The sequence below is a fragment of the Bos taurus genome, chromosome 19, assembly GCF_002263795.3.
Source record: "Bos taurus isolate L1 Dominette 01449 registration number 42190680 breed Hereford chromosome 19, ARS-UCD2.0, whole genome shotgun sequence".
Lineage (NCBI taxonomy): Eukaryota > Metazoa > Chordata > Mammalia > Artiodactyla > Bovidae > Bos > Bos taurus.
This window is the reverse complement of record NC_037346.1, coordinates 52,940,957-52,966,216: the sequence shown is the minus strand read 5'-3', so window position 1 is coordinate 52,966,216 and position 25,260 is coordinate 52,940,957. Positions and strand designations below refer to the sequence as shown.

At 51.4% G+C, this 25,260-nt stretch overlaps 1 protein-coding gene, 1 non-coding gene and 1 pseudogene across 5 annotated transcripts in view; 2 read left to right on the top strand and 1 right to left on the bottom strand.

The window, feature by feature from the left end:
• RBFOX3 (RNA binding fox-1 homolog 3) overlaps positions 1 to 25,260 on the bottom strand; it is a 445,251-nt gene that overhangs the window by 372,024 nt on the left and 47,967 nt on the right. The gene's annotated exons all lie outside the window — the stretch shown is intronic.
• Positions 11,146 to 11,225, top strand: LOC112442822 (small nucleolar RNA U2-19). The gene has a single exon (XR_003031113.1). It is a non-coding gene; the product is annotated as a small nucleolar RNA U2-19 (small nucleolar RNA).
• Positions 11,389 to 11,464, top strand: LOC112442819 (uncharacterized; annotated as a pseudogene).

The window sequence follows — 25,260 nt, the reverse complement described above, 5'->3', positions numbered from 1 at the left end:
CGACCTCACGGACTGCAGCACGCCAGGCTTCCCTGTCCTTCACCATCTCCTGGAGCTTGCTCAAACTCATGTCCATTGAGTCGACGAAATGCTCCTAAAAAGGCATAAAAAGTATGCCTCCAAGGCTGGAAAATGGTGTTTGGGAGGCACTAGGCGCCCCAGAGGACTCAATCTCCAGGTGTCTTTGCTCTCTGACGCCTGTTCTAAAAACTGCTCTGGCTACAGAAGCCTTTTGTAGTGAAGTCTCATTGAAGGCATCACCATGCCCCGAGTCCAGGAGTCTAAAGAGTCTTTTCCTCCTCAAAAGCACTCCTCAGTAACTATAAGTCCCTAGTTCCATCTCGAGACACAGAAACTCTCCCGCTGACACCAGGGCCAGGAGCTCCATGGGGCCACCCCGACTCTGTGGATTGAAAGTACCACATGTTGACACTAACCTCCCGTGGGATGCTACCTGGAGGTGGGCCTTTGGAAGTGGGGGTGAGTCAGCCGTGAGGGTGGACCTTCATGATGAGATTAGTGCCCTTGGAAGAAAAGACCCAAGAGACAGTCTCTCTCCGCCTCGTGAGGACGTGGTGAGACATCCATGGCCAGAGAGTCTTCACCAGACACAGAAGCTGCGAGCACCTGATCTCAGGCTTCCCAGAATTGCGGGACAGAATGTGGACAGAGGTGCCTGCTGGACTACAGTCCCTAGGGTTGCTGAGTCGGACGCGACTTAGCACACATGCATAACCCTATTTACAGGGGTTCCACCCTGATCACCTAATCACATCCCAAATGCTCTCACCTCCTAATACCATCATGTCAGAGATTCTTTTAAACATGTGAATGTCAGGAGATTGGAAACATTCAGTCTACAGCATATGGTAAAAAGACCAAAGTTCTAGTCAATGAGTTTCCTTCTTTCAAGTTCAGTGTCCCCATGAGCTGATCAAAGAACAGATCAAGGAATCCATTGGTTCATTCAACAGGAGTTGCTAAGCCCAAGCCCTGAGCATCCAGCAAATGCCCAGATGCCAGGCGTATGACCAGGGGTGGGACAGCTGCCTGTCCAATGGGAGAGTGGAAGACCAGCAAACACACGAATTAAATGCAATTCGATGAAATGCAAAACTAATCAAAGTCAAACCTTTCCAGCTGGCCAATATTGGGATGTCCAGCATCCTGGTACCTTACCTCCCACAGTCTCTGTATCCTGAATCTCACCTCCCCTTCCTGCCCTCAGTGCCATCAAAATGAGTTGCCAGACACCCCTAAGAGGTCCTACGTTTTTGCCTCCTAGGTGGATTTAGGCTTTCTTCTGGGAGACAAAAGGCCAGAATTTCAGTCCTACACTTGTGACCACCTCTTTGCTTTTCCCTTCTGGACTTCAGTCTCCCCATTGTTAAAACCAGAGTTGGGTTAAATGATCCCCAGACCCTTCTTCTATGATGGGAAACTTCCACTCTCCCTACAGGGAGTGGAACCCAGGATTCTGGAGAGTTCTAGAATAATGAAATCATTCTATTCCCCATTTGGATAAGAAATGAGTTGGACAGAAGAGTACTGCCAAGAGTGATGTGCGGGCAGGTTTACCAACACACGGCAGACAAACCGCAGGTTAGAGCTGGTTTCCTAGAACCAATATTTACAAACAGTACCAGCATTAACGTGGGCAAGCGGTTTCTATGTGCCTAACACAGCCTCTCCCCCATCCGCCCTGCTTGGTAGAGGCAGCTGAGCTCTGCTCCAGCCTTTCAATGGTTTTAAGAGGAGAAACAACAGCAAAACAATGGCTTCTCTCTCCTGCCCAGCATGTCCACCCTGGGCGTCCATTGCAAAGCAGTGTTCTTGAGTAGTCAGCAAGGTCCCCCTCCCCAGGATGTCAGCTTCAAGTGGTGAAAGCTGCTCCCTGCCAACGATGTGTGGAATGCTGGGTCCCAGACTGCTGTCTCCGGCAGGGCACCGAGTCTGGACTGAGCACAGGGCACTGCATCTGGAAGCAAACGCCTCAGCTGGAGAAGCAATTGTAAAAGCAGCTCTGCCCCGCCTCATGCCTCGAGAAGCAGAGAAGTCACCCTTCTTACAGACTCTCCCCAGGCACCACATGCTCAGGACCTGCACAGTCACATAACTCAAAAGCAAGGATCCCAGAGTATAATTCACCATCAGGCAAGTGCCCCCCATGGTGCTTAAAGAATGTTGTCTTCATAGCTTTCGCATGGAAAGGGCCCTCTGGCACCTCCCAACCTTGCCAGGTGCCCCATGAGTCAGGGTTTCTCAGCCTCAGCACCACTGATAGGTGGGGCCATCCTGGGCACAGTGTGGTGTTGGGCAGTGTCCGTGGCCTACACCCTCTAGATGCCAGAGCACTGCCATTGCCCCCCAAGCCGTGACCATCAAAATCTCTCCAGACAATGCCAAATGTCTCTGGGTATAAAACCTCCCCTGGTTGACAAGGCTGCTGTAAATTAAAGGAGCACAGGTATGTCAGGTGATGAGAATCTCTAATGCACTCCAGACCAGATGAGCCAGACGGCAAAGACTTCCACTTCACCTGGCAGGCCCCTCTGCTGAGATCACCTGGATTCACCAATGAGTTTCCCAACAAAGGAGAAAGCCCACGATCCTCATTTCCAAGAAAATGATTCCTGTTCTTTCCATAGGGGCTGTGCCTTGGCAATCTCGGTTTCATTTCTCACCACAGAGCTTTCTCTTACCCCCATTCCATCTCCAATAGGGGAGGACTATCTGCACCTCTGAAGCACTCTCTAATCATGTACATGTAAATCAAATAGAAGTTTTCACGCTTGCCGGGATCTCAATGTCTTAAAGGCACTTGACTGGAATTCCTTGGGAAGTAAATTGTAATACCACTCATTATCATCTATTTTTCTAAGCTTAGAGTTTTGTAATGGAAATCTCTTTTCTTGTCTGAGTATATGTCCTGTGTATAAATTTCAAACCAAAAGGCATGGAAACTCATTTTTATTTAGAATTTTGACCAATCTCTTGAGATAACAACTGGCCAGATGCTGTGGATGCCACCCACCCAGTATGGAAACCACTAACATCCAGCCTGGTAGAAAAGCATAGGGAAAGCGGTTGAATTCACCAGGACAAGCCAACTGCTGTACACGGGTCTTCACATCACAATACCCCTCACAGTCAGCCTCAGCTCCCATGCAGGGCCCAGGGCCCCAGTTACCCTTCTCTCAGCCACAACCCAGAGACAAGAGCTAGGAAAGAAGGTTGCCCCCCAGTCCTCACCCCCTCCCCGGGAAGTGACAGGCATCACTTCCACTCACAGTCCATGAGGGAGAGCTAGTCACATGACTCCCAGGAATGTGAGGCCTGGGGAGTGGAGCCCTGGGTGGTCTCCTTCCAGCAACAGCTCCATTCCACAAGGGGAGCATAGCCCCACGGTGGTCAACCAGCTGCCTTAGTCAGCAAGCCAGTGGACAGCACTCACATGGCTCATGAGGAAGACGGCTACGCCACTGAGCCAAGTGGCTTCCTTTCCAAAGCAGAGGTGACCCCAACAGTCATCCATACATTTTGTCGCCTCTGTCATGGTATTAAGCCCCAGGGAGTTAGGTGGGGTCCTACTCCCTCATCAACGGGCACTAACAGAGAGTGATGGCAGGACAGCAGTCCACATGCCCAGCCAAGGAGCAGCCCCCATCCCACTGCTGAAACAGGTCAAAAATTAGAAAGTGTCTGATCAGCAGAGAGTTCAGAATGGTCAAAGCAGAGGACCCTGGAATCGACAAATCAAAGGTAGGTGGGAGGTGGAAGTAGTCCTGTTCTGGCTAAACCATGTTCCAGCAGCTGGATATGAAACAGACACTGGCTCTCAGTTCTGTCACCCTGGCACATACAATTAAAGGGTCAGAGCACAGCTGAACCAGGGCTGTCTTGTTCCCTGCAGAGGGCCCTGTGCAGACAGTGACCCACCTCCCATCTTCCAGTGACACCTGTGTTGGTGAGAGAACCAGGCACGTGAGAAAGTATGGGACAAAACCACCCTGTGATACCAGCCCAGCCCCTCCAGCTCTTAGCATCAGTCAGCAAGGCTGAGGACTGCGAGGGGCTGGGACACAGAAGGATCTCACAGGTAGCAGACCCGCAGGACTCCCCCTGCCGCCACCATCGGCCAATCCCAGGATCAGGTATCACCATCCTGAGCCCATCCTCTCATCTCATCTCCTCTCCTGGCAGGATCACCACTCTGCGCATTCCTCACTCTTGTCTCTTTCTGTGCGAAGGACTAGCTCTCTGCACCAGGGGACCCCAAGTACGCACACAAACTTCTGTCTGCCAGGATCATCCAGCCAGCTTGCTGGTAACTATGCTCTTCTTTTTCTTGTCTTTTTTTTTTTTTTTTTTTTTTGACCAATTGCCCTTCTGGGAGAGAGAAGAAAAGCCAGATCTTTCGGAAATACCATCCTGCCATTGCATGTATAAAATCCATCAGCTCTGAAACCACAACGCTGGAAAAGGAGCTGGAGGGAGGGCGGCTCCACAGCTGCGCTGGGAGTTCTGTGCTGGGCACTGGTTTTGCTTGTTATCCTCTCCCCGCCTGCCTCCCTCTCCCTCTCCCTCCTAGCCTGGTCTCTCTCACATCTATTTTTGTGGTTGATCAGTGTGCCTCTGTTTCCCAACCGAGGGCTTACGTATGTGTATTTCTATACATTATTCCCTCCATAGAGGCTTCTGAGCCATGCAAATGGCACCTTATGCAAATCAAAGACTCCTCCATCTGTTTCCGATATTCCCCACTTCCCCTTAATAACCTGTTTTAGGGGATGCGGTACATGCAGCAGATGATACAACTTTATTTTTGTAAACCCAGTTGGTCCTGGAGTGCTGGCAGCCACAATAATAGAAGAGTGCGCCTGTTAGTGCCTCTCAGTGAGTCTGCTGTCAGGCAGCACCTCATTAAAACTAGCCGGGAGGGGCTCCAAGAAGAAAGGGAGGGGCACGGTGGGGTCCCAGCAGAGCAGCACACGGAATCTGGCCTCTCCCTCTTTCTATTTGGCCCGTGTTTGCTGTGGGTCAAATCGTGTCCTTCCCCACCCACTCACCGAAAGAAATGCTGAAATCCTAACCCCTGGTTCCTCTCAATGCGACCTTATTTGAAAACAGGGTCTTTGTAGATAGAATAAGATATATGTTAAGATGAGGTCACAGTGGAGTAGAACATTTAATCCAATATCATTGGTGTCCTGACAAGAAGAGAGGACAGAAACAGGGAGATGGGCATGTCACGACAGAGGCAGAGACTGGAGTGATGCAGTTACCAGCTGAGAAGCATCGAGGGCTATCGGCAGCCACCAGAAGCTAGGAGAGGCCAGGAAAGATTCTCCCCTAAAGGTTTCAGGGAAGCGGGTTCCTGCCGACACCTCCACATCACAGCCCTTCCAAGTGCCTCTCCTTCCCACCTGAGACTTCCCAGGTGTTGCTGTAACTGAGGCAATGCTTATTTTCCCCGCCCACTGTGCCCCCAAAGCCCTGCTCAAAAACTCTGGCAGGATGAAGGCAGGGGGGCTAAGTAACTGCCCCCTGGTAACAGTGAGCAGGTGCAAATGGTGCAGGAAGACATCACTCAGAGTCAATTCCAAATTGTTTCTTTTTAGACCTCTTTTAGTGCCCAAAGGATACTCCTGACATCAAAAACTCACTTTCATCCCAATGAAGGGTACCTAGGATTCTATGCACTGATTTTTCAATTTCCTGCGAGTTATTGCCAAAGACAAGTTAGGAGGGAAAAGATTATTTTGTTTGACAAGATGCTACAAAGTCCAACAAAGGCTTGTGTCCCACCCCACATAAATCACCTGGCTTACAGGTGAATTTGAGACCTTACTGTCAGGAAGCAAAGTCTAGACTTCCAGTAAGAGGTAAAAAGAGGCATTCAGGGAAACAAGCTGTCACTTAGAGCCTGCATTTTTCAAACACCCAAGGAACCAGCTCTGTGGCTCCCAGGAGGGAGGCAACTGGGGACCCGGAGTGTCTAGAGGAATTCAGACAAAGAAGGGAGGGAGCCACAGACTGCTTGAGGCAGCTGGACACCAGCAAGGTGCCCAGCACAGGAGCTGGCCAGTTCTGAAGTGCAGAGGGGAGTGCCTTTGAAAGTGGGGAGGGGGTCATGGGGAAGCTGGCCACAGACGCAGGTAGCAGACTCAAGTCTGTGCAAGAAGAGGGGCCTTCTAAAGGAGACAGTGGGCTAGACCTACATACACGTCACGGGAGGTGATGCTGGGGAACTTAGGGGTGTTACCAGCCAAGGAAGCTCAGATTAAGCATGAAGGCATGAGGGAGAAAAGGAAGAAGAGCCTTTTGTCCCCCAAAGGGAAAAAGATGGACCTGAAGTCTTCCAGGAGTCCCTGGACGCTCTACAACAGGTCAGCAAACCAGGGCCAGGGGACAAACACAGCTTCCCACCTGTTTTGTAAACAAAGCTATGGGAACATAGCCACATTCATTCATTTACATATTATCTAAGGTGGCTTTCACACTGATGGCCAAGTTAAGTTGTGTGACAGAGACCTCCTGGCCCTAAAATACTAACTACCTGGCCATTGACAGAGCTAGTTTACAGAGCCCTGCTCCAGAACATTTCAACTCTACAGGAGCTGGTTTGAACTTACACAAAGCATGGATGGGGGGATTTTTAAAGGGATGTAAAGACAAGGAGTACACCCCCCATGGGGAGGAGGACATGCCCACAGTGTTTTCTTCTTACCCACCTTGGGGAAAAAAAACCTCAGTTCTGGCAAAGTGAGTGCAAGCTCCATGAACTCTGGAGAGGCCAAGCTAGGGTGAGCACCCTGCACTGGTACCTGGATGTTAATCTGTGTTTTCAGAGAAGGGAACGTGCCAGAAAGTTGTTAATAAGCATTTCTGATGTGATTCAGGACAGGAAGCCCAAACTAAAAGAATTTCAGAGTAAAGATAAAAACCCACAGGGACAGAATATTTTTAAGACAAACATCAAGCCTAGGGGAAAACTTTCACCTACAGTTGATGGTCCAGCAGGTTCAAAAGGGTGATGATGGGCCACACTCAGCCAGGGCCCTGCTTCAAGGGCTCTCTTGGTACTAGAGTTGGATAGCCCCATCCGCTGAGCCTGCCGAGGTCCATTCTCTGAATCCCACATCACTCTCCTGCCCACACATGCTCCACCACCCCCGGCCCCTGCACTCCACCCGTCGTCTGCAAGGGTCCAGGTGCCCCAGGCCTCTGGCCTTCCTCCCTCTGGTCATGCACACCCAGGAGGCCAGCAGCCCTTCCTGCCATGGAAAGTTGCAGTGAGACTTTGGGATGGTTGGCTGGGGGCGGGGGGGTGACTTACTCAAAATGCCACGTTCCTCACCCTCTCTCATCACTCTCAGTGCTCTGTGAATAAACACTTGCCAGCATTCATCCACCCAACACAGTTCATGTGTCCAGCTCCCCTCGAGTGTATGAGATGCATGTGGGCCAGAACCATGCCATCTCCATCTTCATGCCTCAGCCCATGCCCAGAAATTGCTCACCTGGAGCTCAGGTGACAGTATTTTATTTTGAGGTTGTGGTGAAATCCACCCACGAAGTTCAGCACTAAGAGGAAAGCCAGCCCCGCGAGCCAGACCAGGAGAAACCAGGGTGGGTGGTGGGCTCTCCCTTGTTCCTTTATTCACTCCATCCTTGGGCCCTGGCCTGTCTCAGCCCTGGGGCTTCAGAGACAATGAGCCTCCCCCAGGGCTGGGGGAACCCTGATAAAGCTCCTATGGGTCCTCAGTACGGAACCGTAAGGCGTGCGCAGAGTGCTGAGGGTGCACAGATGATGGGCCTCTGGGAGTTCAGGGGTGGGGGGGACAGCTCCTCCAAGGCCACAAGCATCTCAAAGGGTCTGTTCTCAGCAGTGGACTCTAAGCAGCTTGAGATTTAGTGGTGGATGTAGGGGGTGGCATTCTGGTGCCTGTTTGCGCCCCCTCAAGCTCTCCTAGGGCATCGCCCCTGCAGGGCTCCACCAGGCCGAGGACTTGGCCAGTTCTGGTGGTGAGGAAAATAGAACAGCAGGCTCCCAGCTGGGAGGTGCGGCACAGAGAAACATCACTGTCGTTGCCAAGTGCCCAGATCCTACCTCTCAGTCCCCACACAGACTGTGCCTGCATCAGGGGAGGGGCGCTCCGGCTGCAAGCCCACCCTTCCCTGTGGCCTCTGACCGCTGCCCCACCCAGGAGGCCCAGGTGGGGTGAGGAGGCCGCAGGGCTCGGGCGAGGGCGGCACAGGCCAGCAGGTGGGGCCCGCGAAACTGGCAGCTGCCACGCTGCTCCAGCTTTAGCATCCTCGTCATCTAAGGCAGCTTCACTTTTAAGCAACCAGTGAAGGACAAGCACCCTGTAAATTTAGAACGCGTGATGGCTGGTAGCGTTTGGTATTCATCTTAGCACACAAGTGGGGGGAGGAGACTGGCCGCACCATCGCATCCCAGCCCACAGAGAGGCTTGCAGCAGGGAACCATCTTCCCCCGCAGGAAAAAGGTGGCAGACCCTCTGAGGTCGGGTCCCAGTCTCCACCTCAAGGGCTGCCCTCTTCACCACTATTCCCACCAGCATGGCTCCACTCAGGGCACCTCGGCCCCCACCTCTGGGCCCCTCTTCCCTTTCTCACATTTGGCTAAAAATAAAACCTCTGTTGGCAGCAAATACACCCAGTTTCCCCAGAACATAAGCTTCCTGGGAATCTAGAAAAGGGAACAGTTCTACCTCTCATGGAGCCCAGATGGATTCCTGAAAATTTGTGTCAAACCAATTTTTGTAAATCCAATCATGTTCGCAGTGATTCACCTCCATCTCTGAAACACTTCCCTCCTGACCAGCTGCTCACCTGACCAGCTTCCTCCATGCGCACAAACACTCTCACCAGCTATGGGCTTGAGCAAACACCAATTCAAGAGGGGGCTGCGGCCAGAGAGGGGCTTCGTGTGATCTGAATACTCATGGCCAGATTTTGCTGTGTCAGGGCTCAGGTTTGCAGAAAGCAGAGCAGATGGCCCAGTGCCCTCCTTGGCGTTTCTTTAGCCCTCATCTGATTTTTTTAAGGAGGTCTCACCAGAACTACCATGACACCTCTCACCTGTTTCTCCAGGACATCCCAAAGTGGTCCTCTGCATGACAGATCTGTGTGAGAACTGCACAGGAGTGGGGGAAGCGGGGAGAGGTAGGCCCAGTTTCCCTGTTGTAATGTCCCCCATGTGCTGGCCCTAAAGGCAGAGTTGGGTGGCCTGCAGCAAAGCCAGGCTGGACCGTTCAGAGCCCTTGGGCAGCACGGATGGGTGAGGCAGGGGCCAGCATGAGCAGATCTGCAGTGCAGGAGGGTTTCTCACTGCAGGACAGAAGCATCAAGGCCACAGGCATGGAAGCCGACAGTGGTTGCTAGTGCCCAAGGAAATGGAGACGAGTGGACAGATCCAAGGTCCAAGGCCAGTGGACTGGGCAGCAGACGATATTTAGGAGGTCAGAGGAGAGGAAGATGACCTGGCCAGTGAGGGAGGCCCACACCTTCAGAGTAGGGAGCCTCCCCTTGCTCCTGCTGCTGCTCCCCAGGACAGAGCAGCCAGGAGTAATCCTGGGGCTCTGGCCTCTGCCTCGATGATGCTGGAAAGCTTGGTTGCTGCCCTGTCCAGGGGTGGCTACTGTTGAATCACATGCGCAGTAGACTCCCAGGACACAAGCAAGGCCACAGGGACCAGTCCCTGCTCCGTGACTCTCTTCTGTCAGGAGAATGTTAAAAATGTATGTGCATACATGCATGTGTGTTAAAGAACGAACGACTCCTGTTGAAATAGCCCTCATCAATCTGGACCTGAATGTCCACTGACATGTAGAAGCTTCCCCAGTGAACTTCACCAGTTTATACCAGGGTGGGTGTGTCCCCAGTTGGACTATGCCTCCCTTAAAGGTGAGAAAGAGGAGGCATATATGCTCAGTACCCGCCCTGTTTCAAGCCCCACCCAAGGTCCTTGAACCTCGTTTTTCATCTCATTTTCACAGCATCATCCTCATTTTGTAGGTTAAGGAGGCTGAGGCTCAGAGAGTCGATGAAGAGCTAGTTGGTGGGGTAGCTGGGCTTTGGCCTTCTCTACCATGCAAGCTCTGTCCTTTGCTTTTCTTGTAGGACCACCCTGGGGATGGGACAGGCTGAACTGTCCATCTTCCCCAGCTGCAGTGGGTGCTGGGGGCCAAGCCTGCCTCCAGAACTGGCGGTGGAAGGTGCTGGGGGGACTGTTCAGGCTTCAGAAATCCTCCTGAGGCCATGCCCCAGCCATACCCTGGACTTAACCAGCTATGCCACCAGCACAACCATTGGCTGGCGTGGGTACAGTAGAGGACTAGAGGCCCATCAAGGAGGGTGGTGATAAACCCACCTGTCAGGGAGGGGTCGCCAAGTCACTTCAGCACTAGGGTAAACCAGCGTCAGCTTTGCCCAGCCCAGAGTCCCAGGAGTGTTGGGAGGGAAGTTTGTGGTGGGCAACCCCAGGCTGAGCATGGGAGCTGTCCAGCACAGGAGGAGCAACCTGGGCCCCTTGTGGTCAGAGAATCTGAACAGCCTTTGGCATGATCTGTGATCTTGTCCTTATTATAAAAGGAATACATATTCACTGCAGAAAATTTAGAAACTACACTTATGCAAAAAGAAGAAAATTTAAAATAACCCACAATCCCACTACCCCGAAATAACTCCTGTTAACATTTTGAGCATAATACCCTCCCAGACTTTCCTATGCATAGAATATATATTTTTGGTACTAAGTGGGATCATACTGTACATTCCATTTTATAACTTTTTTTTCACTTAACTATGTCTCATACTAAATCACTAAGTATTCTTCCACAACATCATTTTTTAATGACTGAATTAGCCAAAGAATACTAAAAGGATGGCTGAAGACAGGAAAGGAAAATTTTATAATACAGAACACTACAATTAAGCATTAAACAGGAAAATGCCCTTTGTCAACAAATCAGCTCTATGATTACAGAAAAATATTATTTTTTAAAGTTTTTTCCTCTGTAGTCCAAATTCTACAATATTTTAAAAAACCAAACTTGATTAAAAGACATGACCCTCAAAAGAGAGCCCCCTTCTCTGAGACCTTCTCTTACTGAAATGGATCAGTGAGGAAAACAGCCAGATCTGCAACATCCAAAGATCTTCCAGGCTACCTAGCCATGATCTCTATAGTTCTGAGAAGCAAAAGAATAGACTAATTTAAAACAATAAGGAGTTATGTCCAGAGTTGTGTGTGTAGGTCTGTGTGTGTGTGTATAAAGGCAACAGTGGATATCTGAGAATTTGTTGATGGATAAATGATATTGGGGTGGAGATGTACATGTATGAAAGGTAATCAATTCTGAGCAACAGTGAAAAGGTTTTACTACTGACCTTTATAACTAATACTGTGAATGTTTCTATACTTGATCTGAGCTCAAGGGGCAGGAGGCTCCCCTTGGCTAGTGGTATTTTCAGATATAAATAATATCATTGTTCTGAAGGACTGACTTGACTTCCTCTCACTGCAGGTGTCATGGACTGAATGCTTGCATTCCCTCAAAATTCATATGCTGAAGCCCAGATGCAAGCGTGCTAAGTCGCTTCAGTCACGTCCAACTCTTTGCGACCCCATGGACTCTAACCCTCCAGACTCCTCTGTCCATGGGGTTCTCCAGGCAAGAATACTGGAGTGGGATGCCATGCCTTCCTCCAGAAGATCCTCATGACTCAGGAGGTTGAACCTGTGGCTCCTGCACTGCAGGCGGATTCTTTACCACTGAGCCACCAGGGAAGCCCACTGAAGCCCTAACCCTCAATGGAACAGTATTTGGAGGTAGAAGGTGATCAGGGTTAGATGAAGCCTGAGGATTGGGCCTTTGTGATGGGATTAGTACTCTAATAGGAAGAGACACCAGAGCCCTCTCCCCACCATGTGAGGTCATCAAGAAAGCAGCAGTCTGCAAGCCAGAAGAGGGCCCTCACTAGAACCTGACCACACCACATCTTGATCGCAGACTTTGAGCCTCTAGAACTGTGAGAATTAAACTCCTGCTGCTTAAGCTACCCTGTCTGCACTATTTTGTCATGGCTGCAGAAGCAGGCTAAGACCTCAGGTAAGATGTCTAGAGTAGTTTGGGGACAGTAAGATCGCAGTCATCTGGACTTTGTCAAGCCATTCCCCAAGAAGAAAGCCAGAGGGGCCGCATATGGAGGTGGGAGGAGTGAGGAGCCTGAATCCCTCCTGAGTCTGAGGAGGGACTCACAGGACTCGCAGCTTCTCTGCCAGGAAGGAGGCATGTTCCTCAAATGGGACATGGGAGTTTGGGCTGGGGTCTGCTGTTTCACAGTGACAATAGATGAGGTGCAAAGAGCCTGGGGATGTCCCCTCATCCTCTTGGATGAGGCACAGGCAGAGCCCCTGGGGTCCCTCCCACTGTGGTCTCACCAGGAGCCCCACGGAAGAGGGGTAAATGAATGGAGAACACGAGGGAGCTTATAGGGGTCAGAGCTAAGGCCAACTCCAAGAAGAGCAAAGGGGGCTCACCCAGGGTCAGGAGAAATCCTGGGGCCAAGCACACACGGTTCCCCTTCGGGGACCAGGGATTGGGGCCTTGAGAGCAGCTCCGGACAGACTCAGGCCCTCACCAGAGCAGGATGAGCGGGGTGCTGGAGGGGCTGAGATTCCCTCCCCCTCCCCACCCAGGTCCGGCCTCAGGATCCGCCAGCAGCGCTTCCTACCACTGGTCCCCGCAGCTTGGTTGAAAACCCGAGGAGGAGATCAGCCTGGGGCAGAACCAAGGATGACTGGTGGTAAGCTGTGCCAGCCTCAGAGCCACTGCGACCCAACAGCAGTGTCCTTAGGAGCACAGATCCGTGCTTGCAAAGCATCATGGATGCCAAGCAACTGTGGCTTCTGGTTTATTGGTTTATTGCTTTCCTGTGCACTTTAGGGGAGCTCCTTCAGGGAAACACCAACCTGCCACGGATGAAATAAAGGTGGAGGATCTCTGCCCAGGTGGGAGCCACTTTAATAAGTGCCTCAGAGGCTGATCCCAGGGAAAACAAGGCTCAGCGACTCAGGGTGCTGGTGGCCCTGGGAGACACAAATTCCGGGTCCCACGTGGAAGCTTCCTGGTGCCGAGCGTGATCCCACACCCTGGGATCCACTTCCTGGACAGGAAGTCCAGGCTAGGGCTGGTGCAAGGCTGGGTGATTCAGCACCTCCCTTTGTCACCAGGACACAGGTCCTTGCCCCCTGCTTGCCCTGCACCTCCCGTCAGGCTGGGAGCAGGATGTCTGCAGTAGATCCATAGCAACATCCCGAGGCCCCTCTTAGAAGCCAAGAACCGTTCACAGAAGCTGACTCTCCATGCTGGAAGATACTCCTCCTGTCTCATCAGCCAGAACCAGTCACTGCTAAGAGCATAGGGCCTCCTGTGGACTGAGTGCTCAGTCTTGAGGTCAGGGTGGCCTCCCTCTCCCTGCACCAAGCCCAGGTCAGTAAGAAGCAAGAGGGCCTGGACGTCTCTGGGAGCCATCAGCCTGTGGGGCCATCTCCCCAGCAAGGCTCTTCCCTGCCTGCCCTCTGAGACATCACCATGAGATGCTGCATTCACTCTCACTAGACCTTCACCCTCTCCATCACCACCCAGAACACTCATCCCAACATTCAGATCCACAAGTGATCTGGAGGGTAGAAAGCGGCCCCACTGCCCCTCTGAGGTGCCTGGGCTCACAGGTCAGCTGCATGCCCACAGGGCCTGGCCAGGCCACATGCTGGGGGAGCATAGGGCAAGACAAGACGGCCTGCTCCCAAAGACAAAGTCGCCTGGGTGAGGATGACCATGCGAACACAGGAATGGCCTGTGCTGGGGCCCAAGGAGGACCGTGGGGTCCACGTTTGTGGGGCCACTGGCTGAGCAGGGCCAGAAGAGTCCACACTGATAGTGGGTCCGCCAGGCAGTGGAAGGGTCCCCTCTTATTCTAGGAGCAGGTGAGCCCTCAATCAGAAGCCAGCCTCTGGGGAAGGGCTGGTCTCCCCTCTGCAGGCCACTCGAAGACCCCAGCCCCCTCTGCCCATGAACAGCAGCTACCGCAGGTCTGTCTGCACAGTGCCTCCCTCCACAGCTTCTTGCACAGCCAGACACCCTCTCTCCTCACCCTTCTCTCTTCCATTCACAGCTAGAATTAAGTGACTTCACAGAGGGGTGGGGATGAAAAAGTGCCATCCCCTTGACCCGAGAGTTTGGCTCCAGAACCCCCATTATACTAATCATCACCCAACTAACACCTTTGTCTTGGGCCACATACTCCTGGCAATACCGGTAAAACACGTGTGCCTTCCAGCAAAATGCACCATCACACCCTGTAAGTCTGCCAGCCGAGGGGCCTGCTTAAGTGTAGCTCAGTAAACACGTCCTTGTGGCCACATCAGTTCTGTCAAAGGTGCTCCATCATGCCGACGGACAGGTGGACAAGCCACATTTCCCCTGACTCTCGGGCTGCTGGCCACTGGCTTCTTTCCATTGAATGAGACACCAAAGGCTCTGAGAGTAGCCAGCCCATGGGCTCCTCAGGCCACACCCAGCGCAGCACTTTGAACAGAGTCCCCTCTTACCTTTTCAATCTTCTAAGCGACCCAGAAGGTGGGACACTGAGCTGTTTGGCTGGTGTATTTGTCTCCAGGGGCTGCCGTAACAAACTACCACAAAATGAGCAGCTTAAAACAACACAGTTTTATCCTTGAACAGCTCTGGAGGTCAAAAGCCTGACACTAAGGTGTCAGCAGTGCTGTGCACTCTGGAAAGGTTTGCATCGCATAACTTCAATCCCTGCCTCTGCCCTTACATGACCGTCTGTCTCTGTATGTCCTCTTCTCTTCTTATAAGGACACCAGTCCCAGGATTTAGGACCCACCCCACCCCAGTAATCTGTATGCAGGTCAGGAAGCAACAGTTAGAACTGGACATGAAACAACAGACTGGTTCCAAATAGGAAAAGGAGTACGTCAAGGCTGTATATTATCACCCTGCTTATTTAACTTATATGCAGAGTACATCATGAGAAACGCTGGACTGGAAGAAGCAAAAGCTGGAATCAAGGTTGCCGGGAGAAATATCAATAACCTCAGATATGCAGATGACACCACCCTTATGGCAGAAAGTGAAGAGGAACTCAAAAGCCTCTTGATGAAAGTGAAAGAGGAGAGTGAAAAAGTTGGCTTAAAGCTCAACATTCAGAAAACAAAGATCATGGCATCCGGTCCCATCACTCCATGGGAAATAGATGGGGCAACAGTGGAAACAGTGTCAGACTTCATTTTTTTGGGCTCCAAAATCACTGCAGATGGTGACTGCAGCCATGAAATTAAAAGACGCTTACTCCTTGGAAGGAAAGTTATGACCAACCTAGATAGCATATTCAAAAGCAGAGACATTACTTTCCAACAAAGGTCCATCTAGTCAAGGCTATGGTTTTTCCTGTGGTCATGTATGGATGTGAGAGTTGGACTGTGAAGAAGGCTGAGCACTGAAGAATTGATGCTTTTGAACTGTGGTATTGGAGAAGACTCTTGAGAGTCCCTTGGACTGCAAGAAGATCCAACTAGTCCATTCTGAAGGAGATCAGCCCTGGGATTTCTTTGGAGGGAATGATGCTGAAGCTGAAACTCCCATACTTTGGCCACCTCATGTGAAGAGTTGACTCATTGGAAAAGACTCTGATGCTGGGAGGGATTGGGGGCAGGAGGAGAAGGGGACGACAGAGGATGAGATGGCTGGATGGCATCCTGACTCGATGGACATGAGTCTGAGTGAACTCCGGGAGTTGGTGATGGACAGGGAGGCCTGGCGTGCTGCGATTCATGGGGTCGCAAAGAGTCGGTCACGACTGAGCGACTGAACTGAACTGAACTGAACCACCCCAGTAAGACCTCACTTTAACGTGATTAAAGCTGCAAAGACCCTATTCCCAAATAAGATCTCATTCACAGGTCCCTGGAGTTAGGACTTGGACGTATGGGGGCACAAAATAACACACAGCATAGGTCTCTCCTGGAAGGTCAAGAGTGGATGGGCACACAGTGCCAGGCCTGTCTCCCAACCTCCATCACCTGATGCCAGCCAGCCTCTTCTCCAGTGCCCCAGGGTGGAGTCCTGACAGCCTCCTGAGTCCTGCTGATGTTCATATCTCTCAGAACCAAACTGTGTCTCCCGAGAGCTTGCACCCACACATCCTTTTTCTGCCTTTGAACACAAAGGGACAAACCTACTTCCTCCTCCACATGACAGACCTTTGAATAATTAGAGCATGGCAGCAGGCCCACCCCCACCCACCCTGCCTCTCCAAGGCTCCTGGTGGCTTCAAGGGCCCACCTGTCATATGCACGCCCCTCCTCCACACCCAAGCTAAGTGAGCCCCACTGGACACCATCTTTTCCTAAAACAAGATACAGAACTGGCCACAAATGTCCCAGGGAGATGCCCCTCCCCAAACACGAACAGGGTGCTGCAGGCACGAAGCTGGGGGTGTTAGAGAGGGAAGGTGCAGGGACTCGAGACCCTGGCTGAGGGAGTAGGATGGGTACCGTGACAGCCCCTCACCCTAGGTCGGGCTCTGGGGCTGTGATTCGCCTATTCTGCAAACACAAGCCCCCCCTCTCCCCGCCGCTGCGGGAGACAGATGGGAGAAGAGCTGGTCCCAGCCAGTCTGTCAGCAAAATCTGTGCCATCATATAAAGACTTCTCTCCCAGAGGCTGATAGCTCCCTGATAGCAGGTAGGATCTGTGTATGTGCCTGGAGCTTGACAAAGTCTTGTTGAATGAATGAATGAGTTAATGGCTGCAGTGAACTGGGGGAACTGGAGGCTTCTTGTCTCTCCTGCTCCACCCTGCAGCCCCCGAGGCAACTCGCTGCAGAGTCACATGGTCAACGCGGCTCTTGGGGAGATTCCACGGTCAGAGCAGGACACCCTCCGTGCTGCCTCCTCCCAAGGCCCAGTTTCCTCCTCTGGAGCAGAGCTTTCTGTGTGTGCAGAGAAAGCAGGATAATAAAGGGAGGTGGGGTTTTTAAAGCTATCCAGGGCTGCCCATTGTTTTGGGGGGCAACACCAGGGCAGTGAAGCACTAACAGAGGCTCTCAAGGCACACATGTTTCCTTTAAAACCAGGAATTTCAGACAACCAAGATCAGCAGACCTTAGGCACCCGGAGGGGGTTGGAAGTCTACCATTAGACCCAGAAGGTCACTGCCAAGAGAAGTTCAGGTCTAAGGCTTCAAGATCAGGTGATGGCTTAACACAGCTGGTCCAGAAGCAACTCCAAGACAGCATATAATAGTCAAAGTCTGAGAGTGGCCCATATGTAAAGAGTACCCCAGAACAAATTAAAAAGAAAATTCTCCATGGACACATAGATAAAGCACATGAACAGATAGTTCACAGAAGTCAAATGCAAATAAATAATAAACAGAAAAAATATAATCAACCTTCCTAGAGTTGAGGAAAGGTAAGTTTAAATGCTATTTTGTACCCTTAGACTGGCAAATATTTTAAGAAATAATAATAACTGATACTAGTATGGGTGTTGGATAAAGAATTCTCACACGGTATGGTGAATTCTGTATATACTTTCAAATTTGTAAAGCAGTCCAGCTCTAGTTATTAAAACTTAAGATATACATGCCCTTGGCCCCAATAATTCTTCTTCAGGGATTTTCTCCAAAAAAGCAGAAAGTGCCAGGAAAATACATAGCACATGAAAATGACATATGTGCATCTATGCACACGAGTTGGTCAGCATGAGCAAGGGGGGTATTTTGGGAGGGGACACTTCCAGCTAGTAGCAGAGGTCAGAGGTCACCCCAGAGAGCTGGATTTGGGGAGCAGTAAGTGAGACTAATCACTTCACTTTAGACACTTCTGTCTTAGCAGACCTAATACAATAAATAAATAATGACTTTATAACTCATGTGACTGCATTTTTTAAGTGACTAAGGCAATGATTTCAAAATGAAGCTTTCTTTTTTTCTACTTCCTCTGCTGTTAAGGGTGGGGTTGCCAGATTTAGCAAATAAAAACACAGGATCCTTGGATACATGTGTGAATTTCAGATAAACAACATTTAAAAAAATATAGGTATGTCCCATGCAATATTTGGCACATACTTATACAAAAAAAATTCTTTGTTGTTCATCTGAAATTCAAATTTAACTGGGCATCCCGGGTTTTATCTGGCAACTCTAGTTACAGGGGGAGGGAAACGAAACGAAAGATCTCTGCAACTCTAATTTAAATTCTTTTCTTCCAGCTCCCCCTGAAAACCTGTCACAGCCATGATGATGTTTTTTTTTTTTTCCTCCCAGTGATCACAAGCACGCACATGCACACACGCACACACACTCACATGTTTTGATCATCACTCGTCACCCTCCAAAAGAACATTCTCTGACTGGCACACACTGATGTTCTGCACGGTTCCTACTTGAGAGTCAGGATGTCACATCAAAGCTCCTAGAGCAGCGTCTGGGCCTTTCCCATTCTGTGCCCAAGCCCAGCAGGGCCGGGCACACGGAAAACCGTCAGCAAACTGGGGGAGACCAGTTAACGGAGGATCAGGTGTGCCCTGGAGGAAGGATGGTGCCCCAGCTTCCTGCCCATTGCTTTGCCAGGTCACGCCTTTGACAAATTCTTAGCCATGGCGGGCATCAGAGCCTGCTCAAGCTGCCCGGTGTGCCTTCTGTCCCCCTCTCTCCCAGCACTCAGCACACAATGCATGAACTTCATACAGAGTGGCCTAAGTCACTGCTTCCAAAGGTCATGTTTGCATCTCATTTCATGTTATGCACTTGCTGTCATGGCGAGGAAACCCAGGACTGAGGATGGGGAGGCTGGAGCCAGGGTGACCTTGACCAGGTTATAGGCTGCTCAGACTCCTCACCTGTACAAGCAGAGGTTGGGCGGATGTTCTTGAAGGGATTTCTAAGGCTTTCTGTGCTTAAGGTCAGGAGTGTCTTCAACCTGCCTACTCCAGGGTATGCCACTCACCCACCCTCACCCAAAGCAGAGAATGTGACCACTGGCTACGGAAAAGTCCTCGGCCCTCTCCTTGAGGCCCAGACAGCTCTGCGGGCCCAGGAATCCCCTGCTGGAATCGCTGCTTAACCCACTGTCCATCGTGTCGAGTTGCGGAAGCCGCAGACGCGACATTAGCATTACAACCCACACTGATCTTTGTCAATTACGCTCCAGTATTTGAGCTCTAACCAGCTTTAAATTGAATCAGGACAAAATCATCAGAATAAAAAGAGCCCAAGCCCCAGCCTTTCAATTCCAGCACTGGAAAAAAAAAGTTATACATTTCATAATGGCCTTCTACCCCATAATGAACAGGAAAAATAAATTAGATTCCAAGCTAAGGGTATATTTATGCAATTTCATTATGTGCCCATGAGCAAGCCTGGTTTTCACCAAGATAAAAATGAGCTCTCAGAAACACTCGCACTAAATAAATGGAGTGATTTAACAGCTTAACGGAGAGCGTGGAGGAGGGACTGAAGGACAATGTCAAAAATGGAAAATAAAAATAAGAGGGACATCCGACGTGCCTCCTGTCTATGTGCCCCACGCCCGAGGCGCTGCATCTGAGTGGCCCTCTGGGCAGCATCTCTATTCTTAGAGGCCTGGGCGACCAAGGCCAGGATGGGCGGAGGGAACATGGATTCTCCCGTGTTCTGCACACCGATCAGCAGAACATCCACCCCCGTGTCCCAGGCTCAGGGGTCAGTTCTTCAGAGTCCACACCCACTTCCAGAGATGACCTCGCTCAGCTAGCTTCTGCAGTAAAACTCCGGGCTGTCCTAGCCCTTCTTGTCCTCATCACTAACCTTCTTCCTTCTGTTTCAAAAGTTCCTCTTGGTTCTTTTGCTCCTGTGTCAGGGTTAGCTGACGCTCCTGTGGCCCCAGCTTTAGGGCACCTCCACGCCCACAGGTTCTCTTCCAGGGTCCCTGGGCACCGGGTGCCCGGCCTTCACGTTAGCACTTCTTTTGTCCAGAAATGAAAACAAGTTCTCTGCCGCCTTTTGAACTCTCTAAGCGTGTGGTTTCTTTCTTTTCTTCCCAGTACATTGTTTACCGTGTGATGCTCTGGAACCTCGGTGTGAGAGGCGTTGTGTAAGCGTGTCTCACAGTTGTTGTGAAGGTTGACAAAATAAGGCATTTATTTTTACTCTTTTAATGCATATTTACAAAGCTGAAGGGTGTCCCCCGAAAACCCCAGTGGTGTGTAGCTGGGGCAAACTTGGAGTGAGCCAGCTCTGGGACCTCTCTCAAAGGCAGCGCGGCTGACTTCCGGAGGCACCCTTTCCAGCCTCGCTGAGGGGCTCCCTGGTGCTGTCAACAAGGGGGAAGAAAAGGTCATCGACTCCTGGAATCTCAGTCCCGGGGCACCTTCCGCGGGAATCTCCCTCTTCACAGGTAAGGATACCAAGGCTCTGAGAGACCAGAGAGGGATCCCAGCTCATCCGTGTGGGAGGGGGTCTTCCATCAGCCCGCCCCACAGAAATATCATGCCAAGCACATGGATCATTACTTGGTCTAGCAGTCACATTAAAATTTCCCCCAAAATGGTGAAATTAATTTCAAGAATGTATTTCACGTAACCCAATATATTCAAAGTATTGTCATGTCATTATGCATTCCACATAAGAAATTACACATGCAATGGTTCACATGCTTTGTCAGAGTACTGCATTTTGAAATCCTGCCTGCATTTTATGTCCACAGCTCATCTCTACCCGAACAGGCCACTGGCTGGCGGCCCCCATCTCGGGCAAGGGCAGCACAGAACTTTTTCACATCACCATCTCACTTACAAACAGCTCCAAGCCTAAAAGACAACCAGGCAGGTTCAGGCAACTGCCAACTGGTACAGGGAAATACAGCCAGCGCTCAGAAAGGCATGTGTACAACCTTCGCCATTAGTGATTTTTCCAAAATCGCCATGAGACCTTAATGAAGAACCACCACCACCACAACTCCTCAAGTATCTTCTGTGTCAGGAACAAAGGACTCTGCAGGTGACATATGGGCGCATCCTCTGGATAGCGCTGAGAGGCAAGTACTGTCATCGCTGTGACGTCCCATCAATAGCAGAGGCTGAGTAGGGGCTGCCGCAAAATCACAGTGAGTCAACAGGTGTCAGGGAGCTGCAACGTTGACGTTTATCAGCCTCTGAGGGCAGAATCTCCCCTCCTGACAGGAATCCACTTAGAACCAAACAGGCACCAGATACCCCTACTTCTCACTCCTGGCAGCAATCAGCTACTCAACATGGGGCAATACCAAGACCCTCCTGCTTTGACGCGTTCCTTCCTTTCCCAAGGCCTCCAAGGGGAAGAAATAAACAAGCAGACAGATAAATACCAACCACCGAAGATAAATACCAATGAAGGAAGATGAAACGAGCTCTGAAGATTAAGCATGCCAAGCTGGAGCCAGCCTCGTGGTCTTAGGTGCCAAGCCCATCGGCTCATTAGTGTAGATGGAGCTGGAGTTCCACAGCCTAGAGTGATTCCTGGCTCCTGCCCAGTGAAAATGCAGAGTGAGTGGATGACCAGCAAAGACACAACCAATGTCCAGAGAAGGGTGCACGGACAGATGGGGGCACCAAGAAGTCTGCTGAAGACACCGAGGGACAGAGGGACTCGAACACCCTCCCTGACCCCTGCCCCCAGCTCCTTCCACACCTGTGAAGGTTGGGGTTGAGTCCACAGGGGCGGGCTGTCATCCCCATAGCTGCCCCATGAGCAAGTTTGAGGAAGCTGTGTTAGCTGGCGGCTGGCTGGCAGTGGTGCCTAGACCCAACCCCAGCCACTCGCCATTTCGGCAACGCCTGCTCAGGTTTTTGTCTCTCCTTGTGGGTCAGGTGGGGCCCTACCTGTACGAGGAGAGAGCATCAGCGTCAGCCCCTGGGATGCTATAAGGATCAGGGTGCGTTCTGCTCTGTGGTCACGTGGTGGTGGCTGGTGTGGGGGCAGGAGGCCTCGAGGACACGTGGGAAAGGAGGGGGTCTCTCCTCTGTGGCTGGGGAGCTGATGTGGAGAAAGAAGCGAACAGCAGAGAGGGAAGGGCAAAAGCAGAGAGGGCGCAGGGCCTCCCCAAGCTTCAAGGAGTTTGCTCCTCCCACTGGAGCTCCTCCACCCTCCAGGCCTCCCCACTGCCCGCCGCCCTGACACCCTGAGAACCACCTGCAGGCACTGCACCTGCCACAGTGCAGCCACCAGGCCCCCAGCAGACAGCACCTGGCTGCCTTCCTCGATGGCCCGGGGAAGGGTGTCCGCCTGCCCCTGTCGGCGTCCCCAAGCCACCCACTCTGTGCTCTTACATAACTCGGGTCCTTCCCCACCCACGAGCAGCGCCGTCCTCCAAGTCCCCCCACCTTCTAGACACGGGGGTGTAACATCTGCTCGCACTGCTCCTCTCCAAGAGAACACCGTCCCCCACACACTGCACCCCAAACTCAAACACTGCCACCCTCCCCCAAAGCCGCAAGGGATAAAAAATAACATAAAATAAAAACATGCTACCACTGCCACCCACCACATCATTAAGGGCAAAAAAAAAAAAAAAAAAGTCTTCTACAAATAAAACTCTTTCCTTCTTGTTCTAGAAAAACAGTAACGAATCGGGGGGTGGGGGTGGCGGGAACGCAGGGAGGGAGCAGACGAGAGCTGCTCTGCCTTTTCATCTCCATTGCTGAAATCATCTTTGATATTTCTTATTTTTAAAAAAGAAAGAGAGAATTCCACAGAGGTGCAAGAGCGGGCTCTCAGTACTCCTACCACAAGCATTCATGTGGGCAAAGGGTATTAAAATTCAGCACCAGAAAGCCGCATCCAGGGGGTCCCAGTTTCCCCTGACCTCATCTTGCTCCCCTCCCTGCAAAGGAGCGCGTCCAGTGGAACAGAGGAGGGGGCATGTTTGGTTTCAGATCAAGAGGCCAAGATCTGCACTGCTGAAACCTTGGCAAGATGGGGAGCACCAAGCAGGCCGGGAGCTGTCCTGAGCCTCCACACACATCCAGGCAACCCCCACCTCAACCTCGAGGCAGAGGAACCCAGGTCCCGTGTCCTTCCAGCCAGCCGAGTGCTTAATGGCTTGATGCCTGCCTGCCCTTCCAAACTCTTCCATGAAAGCAAGAGCTGCTGCTGCTGCTGCTAAGTCGCTTTCAGTCGTGTCCGACTCTGTGCGACCCCATAGATGGCAGCCCACCAGGCTCTGCCGTCCCTGGGATTCTCCAGGCAAGAACAATGGAGTGGGTTGCCATTTCCCTCTCCAATGCATGAAAGTGAAAAGTGAAAGTGAAGTCACTCAGTCATGTCCGACTCTTTGCGACCCCATGGACTGCAGCCTACCAGGCTCCTCCGCCCATGGGATTTTCCAGGCAAGAGTACTGGAGTGGGGTGCCATGGGAAATCTGTAATTTTCCCCCAGGAGATGCTGTCTAATACACTTCCCATTATCCAATTCAGCCTCACCGTGGAGACCGTGGATCCCCTTTCTGTGTGTTCTCAGCTGCTCCATGTCCTCACCACCCTGGTCTGGATGCCCCCACCCAGCTGTAGCCAAGAGTCCCTCTGGTTCATTGTCTGGGAGCAAAGTCACCTCCCTTTTCAGTCACCCAGTTCATTGCACTGTCTTTGGGAGATCTTTGTGGGCATGGAAGCCTCCCCTTTGATTATTCCTATGTAGCTAACTGTGTGTGTACACACATGAGTGTATACTACACGCAAAAGCCATCATGTTACAATCTAGATAAATCCCAAATGTGTGGGATACAATTTACAGATGTGCATGATGACATATTTAAAGAAAATCACCTTCAAGAGGTTTACAGGGGGTCCAGGAAGGTCACAGCTGCAGTCTGGATCTCAGGGAGTCCTTATCTCCCCGGAAGTACATTCCAACTTGTTGCCACTCCTGAGTCATGAGTGTGTGGCAGGAGAGAGTCCAAACCCCAGGCTGCTTTCCGGCTGAAACGGAGGGATCTAACCGTAGAAAGTTGTGTTTCTGCAGGACCTGTTTGGTGTTTCACAGTCTCCCCCTTTCAGTCACCAGGATAGACCAACGACCTTCATCAGGTGAAGTGTTGTCATCAAGGTCCCAACAACTGCCAGCATGGTCCCGTCTGCACACTGAGCTCCTCTAGTCTCTGCTCCAAGCCCTCGATTCCCAGCACCCAAAGAGCAAGCTCCCTAAAGACGGATGACTGATGGCTTGTTCGAGCAGGTACACCAAGAGCAGTGGGCATCCCTTGGTTCCTCCCGCCTGCTGGTGCTCCCAGCTGCCCTGTCCTCATAGCTAAGGTTCACTTCATGGCAGGCAACCTGCTCAGGGCTAAGAATGGAAGCTGGATGCTAGGCAGTGCCTTCCCACCAGGGAGACCCTCACAGGCCAACCCTTGTGATGGAGAACCACAAAGAATGATAACAAAACAGGAAAAGGAGTGTTCCTGCGGCCTAGTGGCTCAGAAGTTACAGAATCTGGAGGGTCCACATCATTCCTTTTCTCTTTTCTATTAAAAATCTGCTGCTTGGGGAAGGGAGTCAGAGAGGACCAAGCATGGAAGACTCATAGGAGGAAGTCCACAGACAGGCTCTCTCACTTTCTCTCTGCTCGGAATGGGGGTCCACTTGCCAAAACAAATCTGGAGCACAGGCAGGAAATGTTCATTTTCAGAGAACATCCATGTGGTGAAAAACAGGAGACATCCTTTTTATTCCAGTCAAGCAGCTGCTTGTCCAGTGCTGACAGCATGCATGAGGCCCACAAAGGAAGGCAAAGGAGAGATGGGCTAGGAGGCTCCACGGGGGGCTCGGTGGACAGCAGAGAGGGATGGAGGTGCTCCACCATGGTGCTCCTCCAGAACAGGCCTAAGTGCCCGGCTATACCCAAATATGCCCACCCTCACCCACAGATCCCCCTCTCTCTCCCTCTTTCTCCCAAAAAAGGACCAGCTTGCATTTGAGATTCCCAGAGCTCAGAAGTCCAAGCAAGCATTTTTCCTGGGGTGGGGAGGGGTAGTGGGGAGCACTGGCTCCCTTCCCTCTCCAAAGGGCTGGCGCAGCCCTGTGACATGGCTCTATCACCACCCCAAAGCTATGGGTGTGCCCAGGATAGTGGTACAGACAAATCCAAAAAAAATGTGCTGGTTAAGTAGCACTAACTGCTAGAGAAGGG